At 44.5% G+C, this 27,276-nt stretch overlaps 1 long non-coding RNA gene across 1 annotated transcript; it reads left to right on the top strand.

Annotated features, from left to right (window-relative positions):
- The first annotated feature begins 3,284 nt into the window (after positions 1 to 3,284).
- LOC140117744 (uncharacterized) lies at positions 3,285 to 7,076 on the top strand. Its single transcript, XR_011853075.1, has 3 exons — positions 3,285 to 5,317; positions 5,727 to 5,816; positions 6,912 to 7,076. It is a non-coding gene; the product is annotated as an uncharacterized lncRNA (long non-coding RNA).
- The last annotated feature ends 20,200 nt before the right edge of the window (positions 7,077 to 27,276 follow it).

The following is a 27,276-nucleotide window of genomic DNA, read 5'->3' as shown; positions in this document are numbered from 1 at the left end:
GGGCGGCACGCCGTTTGTTTTTTATACTATATGGCTGCATGCTGTATGTATTTTATACTACATGGTGGCATACTGTATGTATTTTATACTATATGGCGGCATGCTGTATGTATGTACGTATTTTACACATGTATTTTATATTATATGGGGGCATACTGTATGTAATTTATATTATATGGTGGCATGCTGTATGTATTTTACACTATATGGCGGTGCGCTAAATGTATTTCATACTATATGGCGGCATGCTGTATGTATTACATACTGTATTGTGGCACGCTGTATGTATTTTATACTATATGGTGGCACGCTGTATGCACTTGATACTATAGGGCGGCACGCCGTTTGTTTTTTATACTATATGGCCGCATGCTGTATGTATTTTATACTATATGGTGGCATACTGTATGTATTGTATACTTTATGGTGGAATGCTGTATGTATTTTATACTATATGGTGGTATGCTGTATGTATTGTATACAATATGGTGGCAAACTTTATGTATTTCATACTATATGGCGGTATGCTATATGTATTTCATACAATATGGCAGCACACTGTATGTATTTTATACTATATGGGGGCATGCTGTATGTATTTTATACTTTATGGCGGCATGCTGTATGTATTTTATACTATATGGTGATATGCTCTATGTATTTTATACTATATTGTGATATGCTGTATGTATTTTATACTATATGACGGCATCCTGTATGTATTTTATACTATATGGTGGCACACTATATACTAATCCTTAGCACATAGATCTAAAGGTAAATATTCTACTTGAAAACATGGGATGTTAGAATTGCTATGATGACTAAATTACAGGATGAAGACAACCGTCTGCAGCTCCGGCTCGACTGCTCCTTTCCTTTGAATGGCCCCTCAATGTTATGGAAACGGGTGGAGGACATTGTCTTCATTAGAAGGGGCCTCCCTGTGATGCTGAGGCAGTTTGGACTCCACTATTTATTGTACAGGGGGTTAGCAGGAAAATATTCCTCAACCTGGACCTGGAGTGGAATCTGTTCTTTAGCACCTCATGGGCGAACTCTAGTTATGTCAGTAAGTTATATGTTTTTATCTGTTATGTAAATTCTTTTGTGTGCTGATCTCAAGAACAAGAATTAATCTCAGTGTAAATACCGGGTGGTTTCCAAACGGCTTGTCCGAGGTGCCACACGGCCCATGACTCTGGGAATTCTTATGAGATCAGACACAAAGGGAGGAGTGTATGAGAAACCTACCCATGAGTCGTACTCTGAATGATGTATGTGTGATGTTGTGTTGATAGAATTGATATGTTTGTGTATAAGTGTACGAACACAATGGTTTCGCCTGGGAACTATTACCGTAAATAGTTCCTGGGTGATTGATAGAACATGAAGGTTGGTCTAACTCATGGTAGTGAAGACAACCTGTGGTACGCGGGCTACGGTCCATGATAAAGGGACCCTTCTTGAAAAGGGGTGTAGGAGAGACGGCTTTATCCTGAAAGAAATGCGTATCAACGAATGACATCTGTTTGTGTTGTGTCCTTTGTATAAGAGTTTTGTATTTTGTAAAACTAACCTAATATTGTAACTGAAAATAAAAAATATCCTAAGTTTCTGTACTGATTTTTACAGCTGAACGAAACTTTTACTGTTGTTTGAGACTTATTGCAGGATTCTGGTGAAAGGTAGAAATATTGGGGGTCATTTACTAAGGGCCCGATTCGCGTTTTCCCGACGTGTTACCCGAATATTTCCGATTTGCGCCGCTTGTACATGAATTGCCCCGGGTTTTTGGCGCACGCGATCGGATTGTGGCGCATCGGGGCCGGCATGCGCGCGACAGAAATCGGGGGGGGCGTGGCCGAACGAAAACCCGACGTATTCGGAAAAACCGCCGCATTTAAAAACCGAAAATGTGTCGCTTGGGGAGCGCTCACCTTCACCTTCTATGGGATGGTGCATTCCGGGGCGTTAAGATTATTTTCGGCGCTGCAGCGCCACCTGGTGGACGGCGGAGGAACTACCATCTTAAATCCCAGCCGGACCCGAATCCTGTGCAGAGAACGCGCCGCTGGATCGCGAATTGGCCGGGTAAGTAAATGTGCCCCATTCTGTCCATTGTTTCCCTGACCCACATGGTTCTGAGCAGGAGCGAGACGCATCATTAAGAGACAGATCTCAGGATATAAGTGATCTATCCTGTTCCAGGTTCCCTTTTTTGCTAATAAAATGTATTTGTTGAATTATGAAAAGTATTGTTAAGTAGCTACATAGTTGTTTAAATAAATTTTCATGGGATTAAAGGGCATCTACCTTGAGGATGAAGGACTGTTATGCAAATGAGCCTGAAAGGCTTTAGGCTCCATAGATGTTAATGGGGCCTAGAGCCCCTCGGTCTCATTTGCACAGAGTCTTTTACCCTAGTGGTAGATGTCCTTTAATATATATAGTGGTTATGGTTTATACTATTAGCAGGATTAGGACAGTGTCGTTTACAAGACATTCACTACAGAGCCAATGTCTATTTATATGATTGCTACAAGAGTAAGTTTATACTATACAGGGGTAAACATGTCACTAGAGAACATTGTGGGGATAGCAAATATGTGATAAGAACTGCATATTTTTATGTTATAAATAAGGCAAATGACCAATTTACTGCATGTTTCGGAACACTAAAACATTGTCATCCAAGGTTAAAGGAAATCTACCATTTGTTGTTATGCATTATGAAGCAAACATACCTTGAGAAAGCTGGAGCTACACTGATGCAGGATCATATCTTGTTTAATCCCTGATCCCAGTGGTTTTAAAAAAACAAACTATTATAAAATTCAGGACCTTGGGAAAGCTGGGTTCTGCTGGCTGCGGTGCATAAACACATTACACAGCGCTTCCTGAACTGTCCAGACAGGACTAATAAACCTGATCTGCATGACTCATACACGGGGCCAATTGTAGGGTATTAGGTGCCAGAGGCGAAAAATTGAAAAACAACCATCTCTTTTAAATACAGCCCCTTCCTATATTTATATTATATACAGCCCCCTCCTATATTTATATTATATTCAGCCTCCTCCCATTTTGACATAATGATTTACTCTCAAGTTATATTATGTACAACCCCCCTGGATTATATAATATGTAGTTAAAAGCCAGGTTATATAATGTCCAGCTAACCTCCCATATTATTTATTATAATGCCCTCTTTATTGTATAATATACAGTTTTTTTCAGCAAAACCACTCAATTCAGGGACTAAACAAGATATGTATCTGCATCAGTGTAGCTACAGCATTCTAAAGGTATGTTAGGTTCATAATGCATAAAACAAATTGTAGTTTTCCTTTAAATATGCTACTGAAAGCATAGGGATAAAAGAATAACTATGATAAAAGCAAAATTACAGGATGAAGACATCCGTCTGTGGCTTCGGCCCGACTGCTCCTTTCCATTGAGTGGCCCCTCAATGTTATGGAAACGGGTGGAGGACACTGTCTTCATTAGAATGGGCCTCCCTGTGATGCTGAGGCAGTTTGGACTCCACTACTTATTGTACAGGGGGTTAGCAGGAAAATCTTCCTCAACCTGGACCTGGAGTGGAATCTGTGCTTTAGCACCTCATGGGCGAACTGTAGTTATGTCAGTAAGTTATATGTCTTTATCTGTTATGCAAATCCTTTTGTGTTCTGACCTCAAGAACAAGAATTAATCTCAGTGTAAATACCGTGTGGTTTCCAAATGGCTTGTCCGAGGTGCCACACGGCCCATGACTCTGGGAATTCTTATGAGATCAGACACAAAGGGAGGAGTGTATGAGAAACCTACCCATGAGTCGTACTCTGAATGATGTATGTGTGATGTTGTGTTGGAAGAATTGATATGTTTGTGTATAAGGGTACGAACACAATGGTTTCGCCTGTGAACTATTACCGTAAATAGTTCCTGGGTTGAGTGAAAGAACATGAAGGTTGGTCTAACTCATGGTAGTGAAGACAACCTGTGGTACGCGGGCTACGGTCCATGATAAAGGGACCCTTCTTGAAAAGGGGTGTCGGGGAGACGACTTTATCCTGAAAGAAATGCGTATCAACGGATGACATCTGTTTGTGTTCTGATTTTTGTCTTTGTGTTGTACTTCTATGTCTCTGCATTTTGACTTTTGATGGTTTGTTCCCAAAGTATATACGTTATCTATTTATCATGTTAACTAGATGTTTTAGAATCCAAAGCACTTGTATATAAAGGTAAATATTCTACTTGAAAACATTGGAATGTTAGAATTGCTATGATGACTAAATTACAGGATGAAGACAACCGTCTGTGGCTTCGGCCCGACTGCTCCTTTCCATTGAGTGGCCCCTCAATGTTATGGAAACGGGTGGAGGACATTGTCTTCATTAGAATGGGCCTCCCTGTGATGCTGAGGCAGTTTGGACTCCACTACTTATTGTACAGGGGGTTAGCAGGAAAATCTTCCTCAACCTAGACCTGGAGTGGAATCTGTGCTTTAGCACCTCATGGGCGAACTGTAGTTATGTCAGTAAGTTATAGGTTTTTATCTGTTATGCAAATTCTTTTGTGTTCTGAACTCAAGAACAAGAATTAATCTCAGTGTAAATACCGGGTGGTTTCCAAATGGCTTGTCCGAGGTGCCACACGGCCCATGACTCTGGGAATTCTTATGAGATCAGACACAAAGGGAGGAGTGTATGAGAAACCTACCCATGAGTCGTACTCTGAATGATGTATGTGTGATGTTGGAAGAATTGATTTGTTTGTGTATAAGGGTACGAACACAATGGTTTCGCCTGTGAACTATTACCGTAAATAGTTCCTGGGTGAGTGAAAGAACATGAAGGTTGGTCTAACTCATGGTAGTAAAGACAACCTGTGGTACGCGGGCTACGGTCCATGATAAAGGGACCCTTCTTGAAAAGGGGTGTCGGAGAGACGACTTTATCCTGAAAGAAATGCGTATCAACGAATGACATCTGTTTGTGTTCTGAGTTTTGTCTTTGTGTTGTACTTCTATGTCTCTGCATTTTAACTATTGATGGTTTATTCCAAAAATATATACGTTTTCTATTTTGTAACACTAACCTAATATTGTAACTGAAAATAAAAAAAAGTTTCTGTACTGATTTTTACAACTGAATTAAACTTTTACTGTTGTTCGAGGTTTATTGCAGGATTCTCGAGAAGGGTAGAAATTTTCTGTCCATTGTTTCCCTGATCCACATGGTACAGAGAAGGAGCAAGACACATCATTAAGAGACGGATCTCAAGATACAAGTGATCTTTCCTGTCCCAGGTTCTCTTTTTTACATATAAACTTTCCTTGGTAAATTGTAATAATTCTTGTTTAGCTAAATTATTGTTTAAATAAGTTTTTTTTGGGTTTCACACTATAGTGGGTTATGATTTATACTGTATATTTGGATGCTGCAAACAAACAACTAAATGTTTTCTTAACTATGAAAGCTTGATATCCAAGGGTAAATATGCTATTGTAAGCATGGGGAAAAAGCTCCTCAACCTAGACCTGGAGTGGATTTTGTGCTTTAGCACCTCATGGGCGAACTGTAGTTATGTCAGTAAGTTATATGTTGAGCAAACATGTTAACTAAATGTTGTTAGGTACAAAGAACTTGACATTTTAGGCTAAATATTCTACATGAACTTATGGGGATGTTAGAATAACCATGATGACTATATTACAGGATGAATGCAACCATCGGCAAATCTACTGCTCCTTTCTATTGAGTGGCCCCTCAGTAATACTGAAACCCGGGAGGACAGCAGCACAGCAGGTGATGAGTATTTATTTATGGGCCTTATAACTATTGTCTATTAATAATAATAATAATTCTTTATTTATATAGCGCACACAGATTTCGCAGCGCTGCCCAAGCATGTCAAATTGGTCCCTGTCCCCATGGGGCTCACAATCTAAACAACCTAACAGTATGTTTTTGAAGTGTGGGAGGAAACCGGAGTACCCGGAGGAAACCCACGCAAACACGGAGAGAACATACATGGGGATCACTATTATTGCTGGTAACTTGGGATCCTGTGAATATAGGCTAAGTGGGCACTTTTACTATTGGCAACCGGGGGCCCTGTGACAACAGGCTACAGGTGGAAAAGTAACTATTGGTTACTATGATTAGGTTATTATTGATACCCAAGGCCCTGTGACCAAAGGTCAAGGGGGAGCACTGTGACTATTAGCTACTATGCATGGCACAGTTTCTATTGGAAACTGCTAAGTCCTAGGACAATTGGTTACAAAAAGAAGTGTGACTATTGGTTACTGGGGGGCACTGTGATTATTCTCTACAAAGGGAACTATTACTATGAGCTAAAGCGGACTGTGGTCTACTGGGGTCATTGTAACTATATTAGATACTGAGGGTCCTGTTATTATTGGCTACTTTGAGGGACACTGTGACTATATTGGCAATTGTGGAGATGCTATTACTACAGTGGCTATTGTAGGGGAAAAATAGGGATTTTATGGGAAGGAAGAGAATGGAGAAGTTGATGATGAAATAAGAAAACCTAAAATTTTATGTGTTGCTGAATCTGTTGTGGTAGGAAGAAGCTGACATGGTGGCTCAGGTAGAAGACAGAGAAATTCTCTAATCAATGATGCCATCTGTGGGTCAGCAGATTTATAGTAGGTGCTGGTATTACCCATGAGCTCACAATTCTGCAGCATCTCCTCTGTGCTGGGAATCTCTGTTCTCTTCTCCTATGATGGAGACCTACGTGGAGACAGTCTTATACTATGTCAGATTTTTCATGCAGCATCAGACCTGCCCCCTCCCCAAAAATGGTAATGGATTCCTATGATGTAAATGTTGCTGTTATTTGGGTAATGGGTTTTCTTCTCTATTTTTCAGGTGTCGCAGCTGGCGGGTCTGGACCTTGCCCTCAGGAAGAAGGGGCAGCTTGGCACTTGGGCATTCGGGCAAGCTGCACTTAAGAAGAAGGGCTAAAGAAGGAGAAGCATATGTCAAAATGTTATTAAAGTCATTAATGTTAAATTGTGTTGAATAAAGCTGTGGCCACCCCACAATTTCCCAACATGTCGTAGTAAGGTGTTTTTACTCTGTAATGTGAGGCTGCTTGCCCGCCAGGTAATGGGGTAAGATAGTCCCCGCAGTCCTGTATCTTTGTAGTAATTGGGGATATAGTAATGTATTTAGGTCATTATTTTGGTTCTAATATTTATGAAGTTATCTTAGTTTTTGTAATATACCAATATAATTGGGTTAAGAACACTGGGGGAAGGCCCACAAAAATTGCCAGTCCGTGGCCATGAAATTTCTAATGGCGGCCTTGTCACTCTCCTACAGATAAATCTGCAGGAGAGAGTGAGCAGTATGACCAGACCAATCTCACTCTCCTATAGCGCCATCTACAGAAGAGAACAGTATCACAGGACTAATGTCACTCTCCTATAGCGCCATCTACAGGGGAGAGCAGTATCACAAGACCAATGTCACTCTCCTATAGCGCCATCTACAGGGGAGAGCAGTATGACCAGACTTATGTTACGCTCCTATAGCGCTATCTACAGGGGAGAGCAGTATGACCAGACTAATGTCACTCTCCTATAGCGCCATCTACAGGAGAGAGCAGTATGACCAGACTAATGTCGCTCTCCTAAAGCGCCATCTACAGAGGAGAGCAGTATGACCAGACTAATGTCATTTTCCTTTAGCGCCATCTACAGGGGAGAGCAGTATGATCACATTAATGTCACTCTCCTATAGCGCCATCTACAGGGGAGAGCAGTAAGACCAGGCTAATGTCACTCTCCTATAGCGCCATCTACAGGGGAGAGCAGTATGACCAGACTAATGTTGCTCTCCTATAGCGCCATCTAGAGGGGAGAGCAGTATGACCAGACTAATGTTGCTCTCCTATAGCGCCATCTACAGGGGAGAGCAGCATGACCACAATAATGTTGCTCTCCTATAGTGCCATCTACAGGGGAGAGCAGCATGACCACATTAATGTCACTCCCCTATGGTGCAAATCATTGCTGAGGTCAGTTACTGACATGCTGCGTATAGTAGTCACTACTCTGGGGTCTATAATTGGTTTCAGTGGTGACTTACCCTCAAAAAGCATTAGAATCATAGAAGCTACATCCATGTCAAACATAACATTATGATTAAAGCGTTGGAAACTTCACAGAAATCTTCAGTAACTTCTATAAAAATATTGAGGCAGATTAAAAGTGTCAAAGTTAGGCCCCATTCTTGATCATTTTTGGATGTCATCTCTGTTGGGTTCGGATTCTTGTGTTTATAAATGTTTGTTTGTCTCTAAAAACTGAGAAAATCTCAATACAAATATGCTAATCAATATGCTAATACAGAGATCACATCCAAAAATGATCAATATATCCATTGTCACAGCGTTCCTCATTCTAGATCAATAAAAATCAGGTCCATGGGCTCACAAAATTGTTAATATACCCCAGGTTTAAAATGCCAACATTCTGTAGGACCCCATGATACAACAGAGGCCGGCCCAGGCATCCTATGTAGATAGTAACATGTAAAATCACAGGAGACCAAGTCGGTAGTGGCTGAGCTCTCTAGAAGCTAAGCCAGAGTCCATCCATGGCAACCAAAGTTTCTCAAATTTCTTCAAGGCCCCACATATGTGAATATCAATAAATTCTGAACCGGTTGGACAGACCAGGTCAAGCCAGTGTTGGGCAATTAGTTTACGTGCCATATATATTAATTGGGCCACTGCCGTTTTCCCCGCCTCCGTGGTTGGTAAGTCCTCCACATATCCAATACACAAACAAAGGGAGAAAGCACAATCTGTACTGAATATACATCATTTATTATATCTACCACCGCTTCCCAGAAGCCCTTTAAATTTGGGCAGGACCAGATCATGTGGAGCAAATCTGCCATTTGAGCATGCAACGAGGGCAGTGGGCATCAGACCTAGCTCCAATGTCAAACAATAATTTGGGTGTCCTATAGACTCTGTGGAGCAGGTATAGCTGTGATAGCCTGTGAGCATCACTAGAGGGAGCGTACTCTTTCTAAAATTTCTTTACACTTCCTCTATAGGTCCTATATCCTCCTCCCAAAGTCCCAATGTCAGGAAATCCTTCCAGAGGTCCTGTATATACTTATACAATAGGCACCGTACCATTCCATAAACAGGGAAAAGACAGAGCATGGCAAAGTGTACAGATGAACTAGACTGAACCTTATACCTTATACTGTCCTTATCACACTGTCCATCATTAGTTATCTTCTCGCTTTTGAGTCATTTTTACTTGGTGAAGGTGGCAGACTGGCGGAGGATTTTTCTAAAATGTATTTCTATGATGATAACTGGCTCACTGTAGTGTGAGGGGACATGTTATTTACATTTTAATACTTGTTATTAGAGCTGAGCGGACTCAAACCTCAAGTTCAGGTCCTTGGTGTGTCCCGCGTGACTCTAACATATGTATCCGGATTAGCAGCTGTGCAGCCAATCCAGCAAATTGATGCCCCTAGCTGCTAGCAATAGTGCAGGACGAACCTGAACCCTGGACCCAAACTTGAAGTTCCGGTCCGCTCATCTCTACTTGTTATTTAAGCGTCAGTCCAAGGACTGACATAGTGAGATGATTTGGTGATCTCTGTTCCTCATACTCTACATCTGACTATACATGACCTAACTATATATCACACATGTAACACTCCCTCACTCCATTATCTGATTAATATCTTTGGTCCAGGATTTTATATGAATTTCATATAAATGGTCTGTAATATTTTGATTTCACTTTATTTCCTTTATTATAATGTACTTTTTATGCTTAAAAGGACACTGTCACCAGGTTTCACCCCACTAAACTACTGGCACCCTCAGGTAGGGTATGAAATTTCATTTCTAGAATCCCTCTTTTATGTTAAATCACACCCAAATATCTCCAGGCTTTTCGTATCATTGTAGTGAAAGAATTTTATCAGATTTGTGGATTTTTGAGGTAAAGAATCAGAGATACAGGCTGTTAAAGACATGGTTGGAAATTGTAGCTGGAAATAAAATCCAATTTCAATTTTTTTTCCAATAATCTTATCTTATATTATCTTATCAATTATATGAAACCATAAGCATCTTCTAGGTGTTATACAGCCCTAGATATGGGTATGTGAAGTCACCACCCTCTTCATTCTCTAAGACAAGTGATATGAGGGTTTAGCGCCATAGGAGCCGGGCGGCCGCTCCACAATGTGTCGCTGCCTCTGGGCTCAGTCACAGTATGGTGGGACATGGTGTGCTGACTGCACCATCCATGACCTTGCACAACCCTTGATCTGCTGCAAATTGTTCGTCTAGATCACTGCCACCATATATGGTTGTGTGGATGAGGATTAAAGATGTATGGGAGGACAGGACAGGTTTTTGAATAGTCAGATATTTGGGAAAAATAAAGAACTAATAAATAGCTTTTTTTAGTTTACAGTTTCTGTGGGTGAATAGAATTTGTTTGGCTATTATTGTTATGGTGTTAACTGTATAACTCACTGTACTGTAAGGTGACCTGTTATTTACATTTTATGGCGCGGCAGGCTGGGAGTGGGCCGGCACGGGGCGTTACTTTCCCCACGCTGGTGCACTCGCCCACTGGCGTAGAATAAAAGTGGCGCAGCTTCCACCTCTTGATGTACGCCACTGCGAATATGTCCCCTAGAGCCTCTATCCACTAAGCGGTTGGCTATAAGTAGATTTTTTGTAACTAAGAGCTGTTAACTGTTACACTGTGAAACAGGCCAAATGCACTGGTATATAGAGAGGGATCTTCTCAGAGATTATTATTGGAATTATTGAGACAATTATTATTTTTATTATTATGGAGATGATCAGTATTATTATTAATAATAATAATAATAATAATAATAATTGTTTCAATAATTACAATAATCATCTCTGAGAAGATCCCTCTCTATATACTAGTGCATTAAGTCTGTCACACTGTAACAGTAACAGTTAATATTGCAGTGGTAGTGGTGTGTTGGTATTATTCAGTCATTTTGCAGTGGTAGTGGTGTGGTGGTATTATTCAGTCATGATGCAGTGGTAGTGTTGTGGTGGTATTATTCAGTCATGATTCAGAGGTAGTGGTGTGGCGGTATTTTCAGTCATGATGCAGTGGTAGTGGTGTGTTGGTATTATTCAGTCATGATGAAGGGGTTATGGTAGTGGTGGTATTATTCAGTCATGTGGTAGTGGTGTGGTGGTATTATTCAGTCATGTGGTAGTGGTGTGGTGGTATTATTCAGGCATGATGCAGTGGTAGTGGTGCGGTGGTATTATTCAGTCATGATGCAAAGGTGATGGTATTGGTATGGTGGTATTATTCAGTCATGATGCAGTAGTGATGGTAGTGGTATGGTGGTATTATTCAGTCATGATGCAGTGGTAGTGGTGTGGTGGTATTATTCAGTCATGATGCAAAGGTGATGGTATTGGTGTGGAGGTATTATTCAGTCATGATGCAGTGGTGATGGTAGTGGTATGGTGGTATTATTCAGTCATGATGCAATGGTAATGGTAGCAGTGTGTTGATATTATTCAGTCATGATGCAGTGGTAGTGGTGTGTTGATATTATTCAGTCATGATGCAGTGGTAGTGTTGTGGTGGTATTATTCAGTCATGATGCAGAGGTAGTGGTGTGGCGGTATTTTCAGTCATGATGTAGTGGTAGTGGTGTGTTGGTATTATTCAGTCATGATGAAGGGGTTATGGTAGTGGTGGTATTATTCAGTCATGTGGTAGTGGTGTGGTGGTATTATTCAGTCATGATGCAGTGGTAGTGGTGTGGTGGTATTATTCAGTCATGATGCAGTGGTAGTGGTGTGGTGGTATTATTCAGTCATGATGCAGTGGTAGTGGTGTGGTGGTATTATTCAGTCATGATGCAAAGGTGATGGTATTGGTATGGTGGTATTATTCAGTCATGATGCAGTAGTGATGGTAGTGGTATGGTGGCATTATTCAGTCATGATGCAGTGGTAGTGGTGTGGTGGTATTATTCAGTCATGATGCAAAGGTGATGGTATTGGTATGGAGGTATTATTCAGTCATGATGCAGTGGTGATGGTAGTGGTATGGTGGTATTATTCAGTCATGATGCAATGGTAATGGTAGCAGTGTGTTGGTATTATTCAGTGGTAGTGGTGTGTTGGTATTATTCAGTCATGATGCAGTGGTAGTGGTGTGGTGGTATTATTCAGTCATGATGCAGAGGTAGTGGTGTGGCGGTATTATTCAGTCATGATGAAGGGGTTATGGTAGTGGTGGTATTATTCAGTCATGTGGTAGTGGTGTGGTGGTATTATTCAGTCATGATGCAGTGGTAGTGGTGTGGTGGTACTATTCAGTCATGATGCAGTGGTTGTAGTGTGGTAGTATTATTTAGTCATGATACAGTGGTAATGGTGTGGTGGTATTATTCAGTCATGATGCAGTGGTTGTAGTGTGGTGGTATTATTTAGTCATGATACAGTGGTAATGGTGTGGAGGTATTATTCAGTCATGACACAGTGGTAGTGGTGTGGTGGTATTATTCAGTCATGATGCAAAGGTGATGGTAGTGATGTGGAGGTATTATTCAGTCATGATGCAGTGGTGATGGTAGTGATGTGGTGGTATTATTCAGTCATGATGCAGTGGTAGTGGTGTGGACGTATTATTCAGTCATGATGCAGTGGTGGTGGTAGTGGTGTGGTGGTATTATTCATCCATGATGCAGTAGTGATGGTAGTGGTGTATTGGTATTATTCAGTCATGATACAGTGGTAGTGGTGTGGTGGTATTATTCAGTCATGATGCAGTGGTAGTGGTGTGGTGGTATTATTCAGTCATGATGCAGTGGTGGTGGTAGTGGTGTGGTGGTATTATTCATCCATGATGCAGTAGTGATGGTAGTGGTGTATTGGTATTATTCAGTCATGATACAGTGGTAGTGGTGTGGTGGTAATATTCAGTCATGATGCAGTGGTAGTGGTGTGGTGGTATTATTTAGTCATGATGCAGTGGTAGTGGTGTGATGCTATTATTCAGTCATGATGCAGTGGTAGTGGTAGTATTATTCAGTCATAATGCAGTGGTGATGGTATTGATGGTATTCAGTTATGATGCAGTGGTAGTGGTGTGGTGGTATTATTCAGTTATGATGCAGTGGTAGTGGTGTGGTGCTATTATTCAGTCATGATGTAATGGTAGTGGTGTGGTGGTATTATTCAGTCATGATGCAGTTATGTGATCTAAAAAAGTGTGTCTCAGGCTGCGTTCACAGGTTGCAGCTCAAACTGTATTACAATCAGTTGTGAGGTGGTTTTAGGTGCATTTTTTGTAAACGTAATGGATGAAATACGGATGTATTACATTTTGAACGGGAAACATGTTCAGTAAATGTGCTTCCCCTGTTAAAATAAGACACTGCACCTAAGCTTACTCAAAACTTATTGTAATGTAGTTTAAGTTGCAACAGATAAATGCTGCCTCAGGGCGGATTTCCGCGTGGCATTTTTAAAAGGAACCAAAACACAAGTGGTAGGGGGTTTACCCAAAAAGTATGTTGGTTTACAAAGAAACACATATGTGTTTTGGCCAAACTCCTTACCACTTGCATTTTACTCGCATGGGAATCCACATGGGAATTCCCACATGGGAATCCACCTTAAGGGTCCGATCACACAGTGGGATATTGGTGCCTTTTTAAAAACATTGACAGTGTGTGTGTTTTTACATGTTTCACATGCGTTTGGATGCTGTGAAATAGTTTTTCCTTATTGCTGGAAGTTTAAGGGCCTGTGGACCCTTCCTAAATAGATTGCTAAGGGGGAACCTTGCCTGAATGGTTTGGGGGTATATATGATATATGTGGGGGCACAGTATGGTCAGTTGTGGTGTGAGGGATTTATATGATATAAATGGGGGTACAGTGGTCAGTTGTGGTGTGAGGGGTATATATGATATATGTGGGGGCTCAGTGTGGTCAGTTGTGGTGTGAGGGGTATATATGATATATGCAACATCCCCCACCGGGGCCTAGCCTTTTCTTGGGGCCTGGAGTCAGCCGGGGCCCGCAGTACCGTAGTGGCTGGCGGTTGCGGCCTAGGCACGCTAGTGTCACGGTGCTTGGTATGGGGAACCGGAGGGCTGTCCTACAGCCTGGCAGGTCTCCAGCAGGGTGGTGTTGGCAAGAAATGATGAGGAAGAGGCTGCTATAGCGGTTCTCCCTGGGGCAACCCTTTGGTGTCTGGAGTATGAGTCTCTGTGTGGTGGACAGGGTGTCCGTGATGGTGACAGCCGTAGTAGCAGGGACCAGACAAAGGCAGACGTTGAACAAAAATAACTTACAGTTCTTTATTGGAACCGACAGGAACATTAGCAACGTGCCTTGAAAAAAAATGGTGGAATGCTGGAGATGCAGTTGGAGGGAGCCACAGGATGTAGATCATCAGCCTGGATGCAATGGGCAGGCTGGAAGATAGTTGTGTCGTGGAAGGATGCTTCAGCTTGTCCTGGGTTGCTTCAGGTATCACCCTTGAAGGTAGGATGATACCCCTTTCCTCACTCACTAACTTACTACACTCAGGCAGGGAGATGGGCTCACCTGCTCTTGTCTGGTGTGCTGGCTGCACTGACTCTTCTGAGTCTGTTCAGACTCCTTGGTCTGACTGGCTGAACTTCCCTCTGAGAGAGAGCTCTTCTTCTTCTCTCTAGAAGTTTCCTGACCAGGGGTTTTGTTACTCCCACTGGTCAGGTGGTGGCTACTCCTCCAATTACATCTCAGCTCACAGAAGCAAAGTATAACACATGTGATTGGTTGCTGGAATTACATCACAGAAAACAATTAACTCCTGCCTTACCAGGCAGGCTCTACCTCTGCAGTGCTCATGTGTGTATTGTAGTGATTATGTAGTGACATGCTGTGGGGCTGATCAGACCCTACACAGGCTGCAAGCTACATGGTGGGACGTATTCGCAACAACCTCTCTGCCTTGCATCGGCGAGGGTGTTGCATATATGTGGGGGCACAGTGTGGTCAGTTGTGGTGTGAGGGGTATATATGATATATGTGGGAACACAGTGTAGTCAGCTGTGGTGTGAGGGGTATATATGACATATGTGGGGTCACAGTGTGGTCAGTTGTGGTGAGGGGTATATATGATATATGTAGGGACACAGTGTAGTCAGCTGTGGTGTGAGGGGTATACAGGGGCGGACTGGGAATTTAAAATGGCCCTGGAAAAAACTGTAAAAGCGGCCCCATTTTATGGGCGGAGTCAAGACAAGTGGGCGTGGTCATACAATATGGGTGGGGTCATAACCGACAAATTGTTGGTATATATAGAATAACACATTTAATCCTGCCTTCTTTATACAAAATAAAACTACTAAAATACATTTTCCCATATACAAGCTAACTATCTATAATCCTGCCCCCTATGTACAAAAATAGAACTACCGTACTATAATACTGCCCCCTATGTACAAAAATAGAACTACCGTACTATAATACTGCCCACTATGTACAAGAATAGAACTACTATAATTCTGCCCCCTATGTAAAAGAATAGAACTACTATAATACTGCCCCTATGTACAAGAATATAACTACTATAATACTGCCCCCTATGTACAAGAATATAACTACTACAATACTGCCACCTATATACAGGAATATAACTACTATAATACTGCTCCTATGTACAGGAATATAACTACTATAATACTGCCCCCTATGTACAAGAATATAACTACTATAATACTGCCCCCTATGTATAAGAATATAACTACTATAATACTGCCCCCTATGTACAGGAATATAACTACTATAATACTGCCCCCTATGTACAAGAATATAACTACTATAATACTGCCCCTATGTACAAGAATATAACTACTATAATACTGCCCCTATGTACAAGAATATAACTACTATAATACTGCCCCCTATGTACAAGAATATAACTACTATAATACTGCCCCCTATGTACAAGAATATAACTACTATAATACTGCCCTCTATGTACAGGAATATAACTACTATAATACTGCCCCCTATGTACAAGAATATAACTAATATAATACTGCCCCCTATGTACAGGAATATAACTACTATAATACTATCCACTATGTATAAGAATATAACTACTATTATACTGCCCCCTATGTACAAGAATATAACTACTATAATACTGCCCCCTATGTATAAGAATATAACTACTATAATACTGCCCCCTATGTACAGGAATATAACTACTATAATACTGCCCCCTATGTACAGGAATATAACTACTATAATACTGCCCCCTATGTACAGGAATATAACTACTATAATACTGCCCCCTATGTACAAGAATATAACTACTATTATACTGCCTCCTATGTACAGGAATATAACTACTATAATACTGCCCCCTATGTACAGGAATATAACTACTATAATACTGCCCCTATGTACAGGAATATAACTACTATAATACTGCCCCCTATGTACAAGAATATAACTACTATTATACTGCCTCCTATGTACAGGAATATAACTACTATAATACTGCCCCTATGTACAGGAATATAACTACTATAATACTGCCCCCTATGTACAAGAATATAACTACTATAATACTGCCCCCTATGTACAGGAATATAGCTACTATAATACTGCCCCCTATGTACAGAAATATAACTACTATAATACTGCCCCCTATGTACAAGAATAGAACTACTATAATACTGCCCCCTATGTACAGGAATATAACTACTATAATACTGCTCCCTATGTACAGGGATATAACTACTATAATACTGCCCCCTATGTACAAGACTATAACTACTATAATACTGCCCCCTATGTACAAGAATATAACTACTATAATACTGCCCCCTATGTACAAGAATATAACTACTATAATACTGCCCCCTATGTACAAGAATATAACTACTATAATACTGCCCCCTATGTACAAGAATAGAACTACTATAATACTGTCCCCTATGTACAAGAATAGAACTACTATACTACTGCCCCCTATGTACAAGAATAGAACTACTATAATACTGCCCCCTATGTACAAGAATAGAACTACTATAATACTGCCCCCTATGTACAGGAATATAATTGCAAAAAAACTGCCTCCTATGTACATGAGCACTTTACATAGAGGAGATGGCAGCAGTCCTGTGTAAGAAAACAAAGGTGGTCAGGCTGCAGCAGGCCATCGTAAAATAAGGACCTATGGGGTGCAGCAGACCTGTGTAATTTATCCACATGGCTGCTGCACCCCATGGCAGCATATTATATGCAGGAATGCTGCGCCAGGCCTCCATATCTTTCTTCCACAGGACTTCTGTTTCTACCTCGTGTAAAGCAGAAAGTGTCACACTTTGTACAGGATTGTCAGAAGTGACATTTAGCTACTCACAGGTGATGATCATCTCCATCAGGTATAAAAGTGCACTGATTCTCCAGGCCTTCACTTGTTGATAAAGAATTCACGCTCACGTTTAGTTGCTTCCTTGCAGCTCCTCTGTGAGCCTAAAGACACTACAGTCACTTACACTATAGTGTCACCTGAATAACACTGTGCTCCTAAGTAATATAATATATACCCCTCACACCACAACTGACCACACTGTACCCCACATATATCATATATACCCCTCACACCACAACTGTACACACTGTGTCCCCACATATATCATATATACCCCTCACACCACAACTGACCACACTGTACCCCACATATATCATATATACCCCTCACACCACAACTGTACACACTGTGTCCCCACATATTTCATATATACCCCTCACACCACAACTGTACACACTGTGTCCCCACATATATTATATACCCCTCACACCACAACTGTACACACTGTGTCCCCACATATATTATATACCCCTCACACCACAACTGACCACACTGTGCCCCCACATATATCATATATACCCCTCATACCACAACTGACCACACTGTACCCCACATATATCATATATACCCCTCACACCACAACTGTACACACTGTGTCCCCACATATATCATATATACCCCTCACACCACAACTGACCACACTGTACCCCACATATATCATATATACCCCTCACACCACAACTGTACACACTGTGTCCCCACATATTTCATATATACCCCTCACACCACAACTGTACACACTGTGTCCCCACATATATTATATACCCCTCACACCACAACTGTACACACTGTGTCCCCACATATATTATATACCCCTCACACCACAACTGACCACACTGTGCCCCCACATATATTATATACCCCTCACACCACAACTGTACACACTGTGTCCCCACATATATTATATACGCCTCACACCACAACTGTACACACTGTGCCCCCACATATATCATATATACCTCACACCACAACTGTACACACTGTGCCCCACATATATCATATACACTCCTCACACCACAACTGCCCACACTGTGCCCCCACATAGATCATATATACCCCTCACACCACAACTGATCACACTGTACCCCAACATATATCCTATATACCCTTCACACCACAACTGACCACACTGTGCCCTCACATATATCATATACACTCCTCACACCACAACTGCCCACACTGTGCCCCCACATATATCATATATACCCCTCACACCACAACTGACCACACTGTGCCCCCACATATATCATATATACCCCTCATACCACAACTGACCACACTGTACCCCCACATATATCATATATACCCCTCACACCACAACTGACCACACTGTGCCCCCACATATATCATATGTACCCCTCACACCACAACTGGCATGAGGGTTTATCATATATACCCCTCACACCACAACTGTCCACACTGTACCCCCACATATATCATATATACCCCTCACACCACAACTGACCACACTGTGCCCTGGGATAAATTAAGTGTGTACTAAAATAATAATATTTACATTGCCACTTATAATTTACTATAAAACATACAGCTCCCCAATACATTAGAATAACTACAAATATATACTGTGAATACAGAAGTATATTCTGTTATATTTCCAAGACCTGTTACAATGTGCCAATGGTACATTGTAATAGATCATGTGTTAGATCCACATATACTGCCGTACTGTCGCATTGCAGTATATGGTAGGACCAATCCAGGGGTATGAAAAAGTTTTAAAAAAAAAAAATTTATAAAAAAGCTAAATATTTAAATCACCCACTTTCCCTAGAACTGATATGAAAATAAACAGTAAAAATCATAAACATGTAAGGTATCCCCGCAAAATGTCCTTTCTATCAAAATATAATAACGGTTATTCTCAGTGTTGAACCCAGTAATGCAAGTGATCAAAGGCCGTACAGATTTCAAAAAGGTAGCAAAGAAAACATCAGCTCATCCCGCAAAAATTCACATCTTTACACAGTCCCGTACACCCAGAGGTCGCATTAAGATATTTCCAGAAGGGTAATATTACTCCTCTTACTACTTTTGAGGAGTATATTTGGCCGGGGAGGAGTATGAAATTTTCAGTAATACAAGTATGTAACTCATGGCGGTACAGAATGTTGATAGACGCTATTTATATGATCATGTGTCAGTGTCTTCTGTGTTTAAATTGAGGCAGTTGTAGTGATGTTACATTATGCATTGCCCAGACTGGAGCGGACTACACCAACCCCCCCAACCAGACTGCGACTGCAGCCACCGAAACCTCCCACCACCAACCTGTGGCTGCAGCCACCAAAACCTCCCACCACCAAACTGTGGCTAACGCCACTGACACCAAACACCAAGACTGCAGCCGATGCCGCCGAACCCCAGTGGCCAGACTGCAGCTGATACTGCACATCCATGATGATTGCTTTGTAAAAAGCTTTTTTTTTTTTTTTAAAGAAATTTTATTTCATTTTTTTTGTTTTTGTGTGTGGGTGTGGGGGGGGGGAGTTTTTTCATTATTTTATTAATTGAATATGCATCTTTGTCATTTTTTGCCACCTGTGCACCCGCCAGACATGAAGCCCCACGTAACACACACCTCATGCCACCTGAGCACCCGCCAGACATGCAGCCCCACGTAACACACACCTCATGCCACCTGAGCACCCGCCAGACATGCAGCCCCCACGTAGCACACACCTCATGCCACCTGAGCACCCGCCAGACATGCAGCCCCACGTAACACACACCTCATGCCACCTCAGCACCCGCCAGACATGCAGCCCCACGTAACACACACCTCATGCCACCTGAGCACCCGCCAGACATGCAGCCCCACGTAACACACACCTCATGCCACCTGAGCACCCGCCAGACATGCAGCCCCCACGTAACACACACCTCATGCCACCTGAGCACCCGCCAGACATGCAGCCCCACGTAACACACACCTCATGCCACCTGAGCACCCGCCAGACATGTAGCCCCAAGTAACACACACCTCATGCCACCTGAGCACCCGCCAGACATGCAGCCCCACGTAACACACACCTCATGCCACCTGAGCACCCGCCAGACATGCAGCCCCACGTAACACACACCTCATGCCACCTGAGCACCCGCCAGACATGCAGCCCCACGTAACACACACCTCATGCCACCTGAGCACCCGCCAGACATGCAGCCCCCACGTAACACACACCTAATGCCACCTGAGCACCCGCCAGACATGCAGCCCCACGTAACACACACCTCATGCCACCTGAGCACCCGTCAGACATGCAGCCCCACGTAACACACACCTCATGCCACCTGAGCACCCGCCAGACATGCAGCCCCACGTAACACACACCTCATGCCACCTCAGCACCCGCCAGACATGCAGCCCCACGTAACACACACCTCATGTCACCTCAGCACCCGCCAGACATGCAGCCCCACGTAACACACTCCTCATGCCACCTCAGCACCCGCCAGACATGCAGCCCCACGTAACACACACCTCATGCCACCTGAGCACCCGCCAGACATGCAGCCCCACGTAACACACACCTCATGCCACCTGTGCACCCGCCAGACATGCAGCCCCACGTAACACACACCTCGTGCAACCTGAGCACCCGTCAGACATGCAGCCCCACGTAACACACACCTCATGCCACCTGAGCACCCGCCAGACATGCAGCCCCACGTAACACACACCTCATGCCACCTGAGCACCCGCCAGACATACAGCCCCACGTAACACACACCTCATGCCACCTGAGCACCCGTCAGACATGCAGCCCCACGTAACACACACCTCATGCCACCTGAGCACCCGCCAGACATGCAGCCCCACGTAACACACACCTCATGTCACCTCAGCACCCGCCAGACATGCAGCCCCACGTAACACACTCCTCATGCCACCTAAGCACCTGCCAGACATGCAGCCCCACGTAACACACACCTCATGCCACCTGAGCACCCGCCAGACATGCAGCCCCACGTAACACACACCTCATGTCACCTCAGCACCCGCCAGACATGCAGCCCCACGTAACACACTCCTCATGCCACCTCAGCACCCGCCAGACATGCAGCCCCACGTAACACACACCTCATGCCACCTGAGCACCCGCCAGACATGCAGCCCCACGTAACACACACCTCATGCCACCTGAGCACCCGCCAGACATGCAGCCCCACGTAACACACACCTCGTGCAACCTGAGCACCCGTCAGACATGCAGCCCCACGTAACACACACCTCATGCCACCTGAGCACCCGCCAGACATGCAGCCCCACGTAACACACACCTCGTGCCACCTGAGCACCCGTCAGACATGCAGCCCCACGTAACACAAACCTCGTGCCACCTGAGCACCCGTCAGACATGCAGCCCCACGTAACACAAACCTCGTGCCACCTGAGCACCCGTCAGACATGCAGCCCCACGTAACACACACCTCATGCCACCTGAGCACCCGCCAGACCTGCAGCCCCACGTAACACACACCTCATGCCACCTGAGCACCCGCCAGACATGCAGCCCCACGTAACACACACCTCATGCCACCTGAGCACCCGCCAGACATGCAGCCCCACGTAACACACACCTCATGGCACCTGAGCACCCGCCAGACATGCAGCCCCACGTAACACACACCTCATGCCACCTGAACACCCGCCAGACATGCAGCCCCACGTAACACACACCTCATGCCACCTGAGCACCCGCCAGACATGCAGCCCCCACGTAGCACACACCTCATGCCACCTGAGCACCCGCCAGACATGCAGTCCCACGTAACACACACCTCATGCCACCTCAGCACCCGCCAGACATGCAGCCCCCACGTAACAAACACCTCATGCCACCTCAGCACCCGCCAGACATGCAGCCCCACGTAACACACACCTCATGCCACCTGAGCACCCGCCAGACCTGCAGCCCCACGTAACACACACCTCATGCCACCTCAGCACCCGCCAGACATGCAGCCCCCACGTAACACACACCTCATGCCACCTGAGCACCCGCCAGACATGCAGCCCCACGTAACACACACCTCGTGCCACCTGAGCACCCGCCAGACATACAGTCCCATGTAAGATACACCTCATGCCACCTGAGCACCCGCCAGACATGCAGTCCCATGTAAGATACAGGTGTTCCCTGACCTTACTACAGCCATCCTATCCCCTCCTGTGAAGCCCCCTCACCTCCATACACATGTTTGCACACAGTCCCCCTGACAGTTCTTCTTGCAGGCAGCCATTACAGCTCCACTTCCTGCACTGTGAGGAGACTGTGTATAAAGTCACGCCCCTTTTCCGGAGGCTCCGCCCCTCCCGTGACATCACCGCTGCACGGAGCAGCTCCAGTAGGATGTAGTGTGAGCTGAGCGGTGCCGGCCTGCGCGCTGTACAGCATATACCTGTGCGCTCCGGACCCTCAGCTCACTGGCAGCGGCGCTTCACTGCCGCTGTGTGTCACTAGTACCCGCATCAGTTATAGGATGTGGGTACTATTGAATAAAGTTGTAGGAAGTCCGAGCAGGGGGGAGAGGAGACCGGCCCCAGACAGAGGAGATCGGCCCTGTCCAGCCAGAAACCGACCGGCCCACCGGGAGAATTCCCGGTGAGTACTATGGCCAGTCCGCCCCTGGGGGTATATATTATATATGTGGGGGCTCAGTGTGGTCAGTTTGTGGTGTGAGGGGTATATATGATATATGTGGGGGCACAGGGTGGTCAGTTGTGGTGTGAGGGGTATATATGATATATGTGGGAGCACAGAGTGGTCAGTTGTGGTGTGAGGGGTATATATAATATATGTGGGGGCACAGTGTGGTCAGTTGTGGTGTGAGGGCATATATGATATATGTGGGTGCATAGTGATCAGTTGTGGTGTGAGGGGTATACATGAAATATGTGGGGGCACAGTTATCGGTTGTGGTGTGAGGGGTATAAGTGTGGGGGCAGAGTGATCAATTGTGGTGTGAGGGGTATAAGTATGGAGGCACAGTGATTAGTTGTGGTATGAGGGGTATAAGTTTGGGGCACAGTGATCAGTTGTGGTATGAGGGGTATAAGTGTGGGGGCACAGTGATTAGTTGTGGTAAGAGGGGTATAAGTGTGGGGGCACAGTGTAGTCAGTTTTGTATGTGAGGCTCACCAGCAGAGATAATTATGGCTGGAAGAAGTCTCCTGGAAGATCAGATAGAAGGGAAGAGACAACATCAGGGACGTCACCTGTAAGTCATTGGATGACACTGCGGCCTCTGTGCAGGACTGGTATCTACTATTATATGGTCACTATATGGTGGTAGATACTGGTCTGTGTGTAGGTTATCACTTAGGCTATATTCACACTGCCGTTGCCCGCCTGTACCGTACCGTAGCGGGCAACGGCAGTGTACGGGGAGAGGAGGAGGAGGTGAGCGCAGCTCACCCCCGCCCCTCTCCATAGCAACCTATGGCACACGGCGCTGTATTACGGGAAAAGATAGGACAGGTCTAGAGATGAGCGAGCACTAAAATGCTCGGGTACTCGTTATTCGAGACGAACTTTTCCCGATGCTCGAGTGCTCGTTTCGAGTAACGAGCCCCATTGAAGTCAATGGGAGACTCGAGCATTTTTCAAGGGGACCAAGGCTCTGCACAGGGAAGCTTGGCCAAACACCTGGGAACCTCAGAAAAGGATGGAAGCACCACGGAAATGGACAGGAAACAGCAGGGGCAGCATGCATGGATGCCTCTGAGGCTGCTTAAATGCACCATTATGCCAAAATTATGGGCAACAGCATGGCCATGACAGAGTGACAGAATGAAGCTAGATAGCATCTAAAACATCCAATAATTGACCCTGACACTATAGGGGACGGCATGCAGAGGCAGCGGCAGCAGCGGAAGGCTAGAGAGTGGCATGGCGACATACCCTAAATGGACTCAGGCTTCAAACCAATGGGTAGCAGAGAGAAACCAAAGGAGGTGAGCAAGAAGCGCTCAAATAATATCGGTACATGATAAAAGTTTGCCAGTATATTTTGTGGATTACACAGCAGGGTGGCGACAAAGTTAACATGGAAGCCATGAAAACAATCCAAAATTCTGCCTGACACAGCTCGTTTGATAAGGGGACGATGTATGGAGGCAGTGAACTAGTAGTAGATTAAAGGTGCTGCAGTTAAAACTATGTTAGTTGTTTCTTGGCATGGAGCTGGCGCTCCGCTGCCAGGCGAGCTTTCGCCAATCCAAGCCCCTGTCTCTAGGCTACTCCCCAAACAGCACTTCTAAGAACCTTTTGTATAAGATCAAGTGTAGTAGCGTTCTTATAAGTTTAGGATATGGCGGGTGAGGGGAATGTAAACATCTGCGCAAGAAACGCTGAAATAATATCCGTAAATGGTAAAAGTTTGCCAGTATATTTTGTGGATTACACAGCAGGGTGGCGACAAAGTTAACAAGTTTGTTGTGGAAGCCATGAAAACAACCCAAAATTCTGCCTGACACAGCACGTTTGATAAGGCGGGCAGGTATGGAGGCAGTGAACTAGTAGTAGATTAAAGGTGCTGCAGTTAAAACTATGTTAGTTGTTTCTTGGCATGGAGCTGGCGCTCCGCTGCCAGGCGAGCTTTCGCCAATCCAAGCCCCTGTCTCTAGGCTACTCCCCAAACAGCACTTCTAAGAACCTTTTGTATAAGATCAAGTGTAGTAGCGTTCTTATAAGTTTGGGATATGGCGGGTGAGGGGAATGTAAACAGATGTGCAAGAAGCGCTGAAATAATATCCGTAAATGGTAAAAGTTTGCCAGTGTATTTTGTGGATAACACAGCAGGGTGGCGACAAAGTTAACAACTTTGATGTGGAATCCATGAAAACAACCCAAATTTCGGCCTGACAAACCTCGTTTGATAAAGGGACGATGTATGGAGGCAGCTATATGGACGACTTTTGTAGGTAGCAATGGAGACAACGTGTGGAGGCTGCTATGGAGACAATTCAATTTGGATAGTGCCTGTATGTGGCAGTCCAAAAAATTTTTCAAACCAGAGGAGCAGGTAGGTGGCCCTCCATAAAAATGGAATAGATTGAGTGCCTGTATGTGGCAGTCCAAAAAAGTTTTTAAACCAGAGGAGCAGGTAGGTGGCCCTCCAGAAAAATGGAATAGATTGAGTGCCTATATGTGGCAGTCCAAAAAAGTTTTTAAACCAGAGGAGCAGGTAGGTGGCCCTCCAGAAAAATGGAATAGATTGAGTGCCTGTATGTGGCAGTCCAAAAAAGTTTTTAAACCAGAGGAGCAGGTAGGTGGCCCTCCAGAAAAATTGAATAGATTGAGTGCCTGTATGTGGCAGTCCAAAAAAGTTTTTAAACCAGAGGAGCAGGTAGGTGGCCCTCCAGAAAAATGGAATAGATTGAGTGCCTGTATGTGGCAGTCCAAAAAAGTTTTCAAACCAGAGGAGCAGGTAGGTGGCCCTCCAGAAAAATTGAATAGATTGAGTGCCTGTATGTGGCAGTCCAAAAAAGTTTTCAAACCAGAGGAGCAGGTAGGTGGCCCTCCAGAAAAATGGAATAGATTGAGTGCCTGTATGTGGCAGTCCAAAAAATTTTTCAAACCAGAGGAGCAGGTAGGTGGAGCTCCAGAAAAATTTAATAGATTGAGTGCCTGTATGTGGCACTCCCAAAAATTGTTTAAAACAGAGGACCGGGTCGGTGGCCCTCCAGAAAAATTAAATGCATAAAGTACTATAGGTAGAGCCAGTGGGCCCTGTCAAAAAATAGCCAGTTTCCTCTGCTTTACTGTACAAAGAGCAGGAGAAGGAGGAAAATGAGGAGGAGGAGGAGGAGGAGGAGGAGTGGATAAATTATTCAGGTTGAGCTTCCTTCACCTGCTGGAGATTGGAAATTAGGAGAAATCCATGCTTTATTCATCTTGATAAGCGTCAGCCTGTCAGCGCTGTACGCTTATCGGTGATGATGCCACCAGCTGCACTGAAAACCCGCTCGGACAAAACGCTAGCGGCAGGGCAGGCAAGAACCTCCAAGGCGTACAGCGCCAGTTCGTGCCACATGTCCAGCTTTGAAACCCAGTAGTTGTAGGGAGCTGTGTGATCATTTAGGACGATGGTATGGTCAGCTACGTACTCCCTCACCATCTTTCTGTAAAGATCAGCCCTACTCTGCCGAGACTGGGGACAGGTGACAGTGTCTTGCTGGGGTGACATAAAGCTGGCAAAAGCCTTGTAAAGCGTACCCTTGCCAGTGCTGGACAAGCTGCCTGCTCGCCTACTCTCCCTCGCTACTTGTCCCGCAGAACTACGCACTCTGCCGCTAGCGCTGTCAGAAGGGAAATACTGTTTCAGCTTGTGCACCAGGGCCTGCTGGTATTCATGCATTCTCACACTCCTTTCCTCTCCAGGGATGAGAGTGGAAAGATTTTGCTTGTACCGTGGGTCCAGGAGAGTGAACACCCAGTAATCGGTGCTGGAATAAATTCTTTGAACGCGAGGGTCACGGGATAGGCAGCCTAGCATGAAATCTGCCATATGCGCCAGAGTACCAACGCGTAAGAATTCGCTCCCCTCACTGGCCTGACTGTCCATTTCCTCCTCCTCCAACTCCTCCAATTCCTCTTCTTCTGCCCATACACGCTCAACAGTGAAGGACTCAACAATGGTCCCCTCTTGTGTCTCGCCAACATTCTCCTCCTCTTCCTCCTCATCCTCCTCCACCTCCACCTCCTCCGATATGCGCTGAGAAACAGACCTAAGGGTGCTTTGGCTATCAACAAGGGA

This window comes from Engystomops pustulosus, chromosome 2, assembly GCF_040894005.1.
Source record: "Engystomops pustulosus chromosome 2, aEngPut4.maternal, whole genome shotgun sequence".
Taxonomy (NCBI): Eukaryota; Metazoa; Chordata; class Amphibia; order Anura; family Leptodactylidae; genus Engystomops; species Engystomops pustulosus.
Note: the sequence above shows the minus strand (reverse complement) of the source record. Positions and strands in the feature narration are given on the sequence as shown.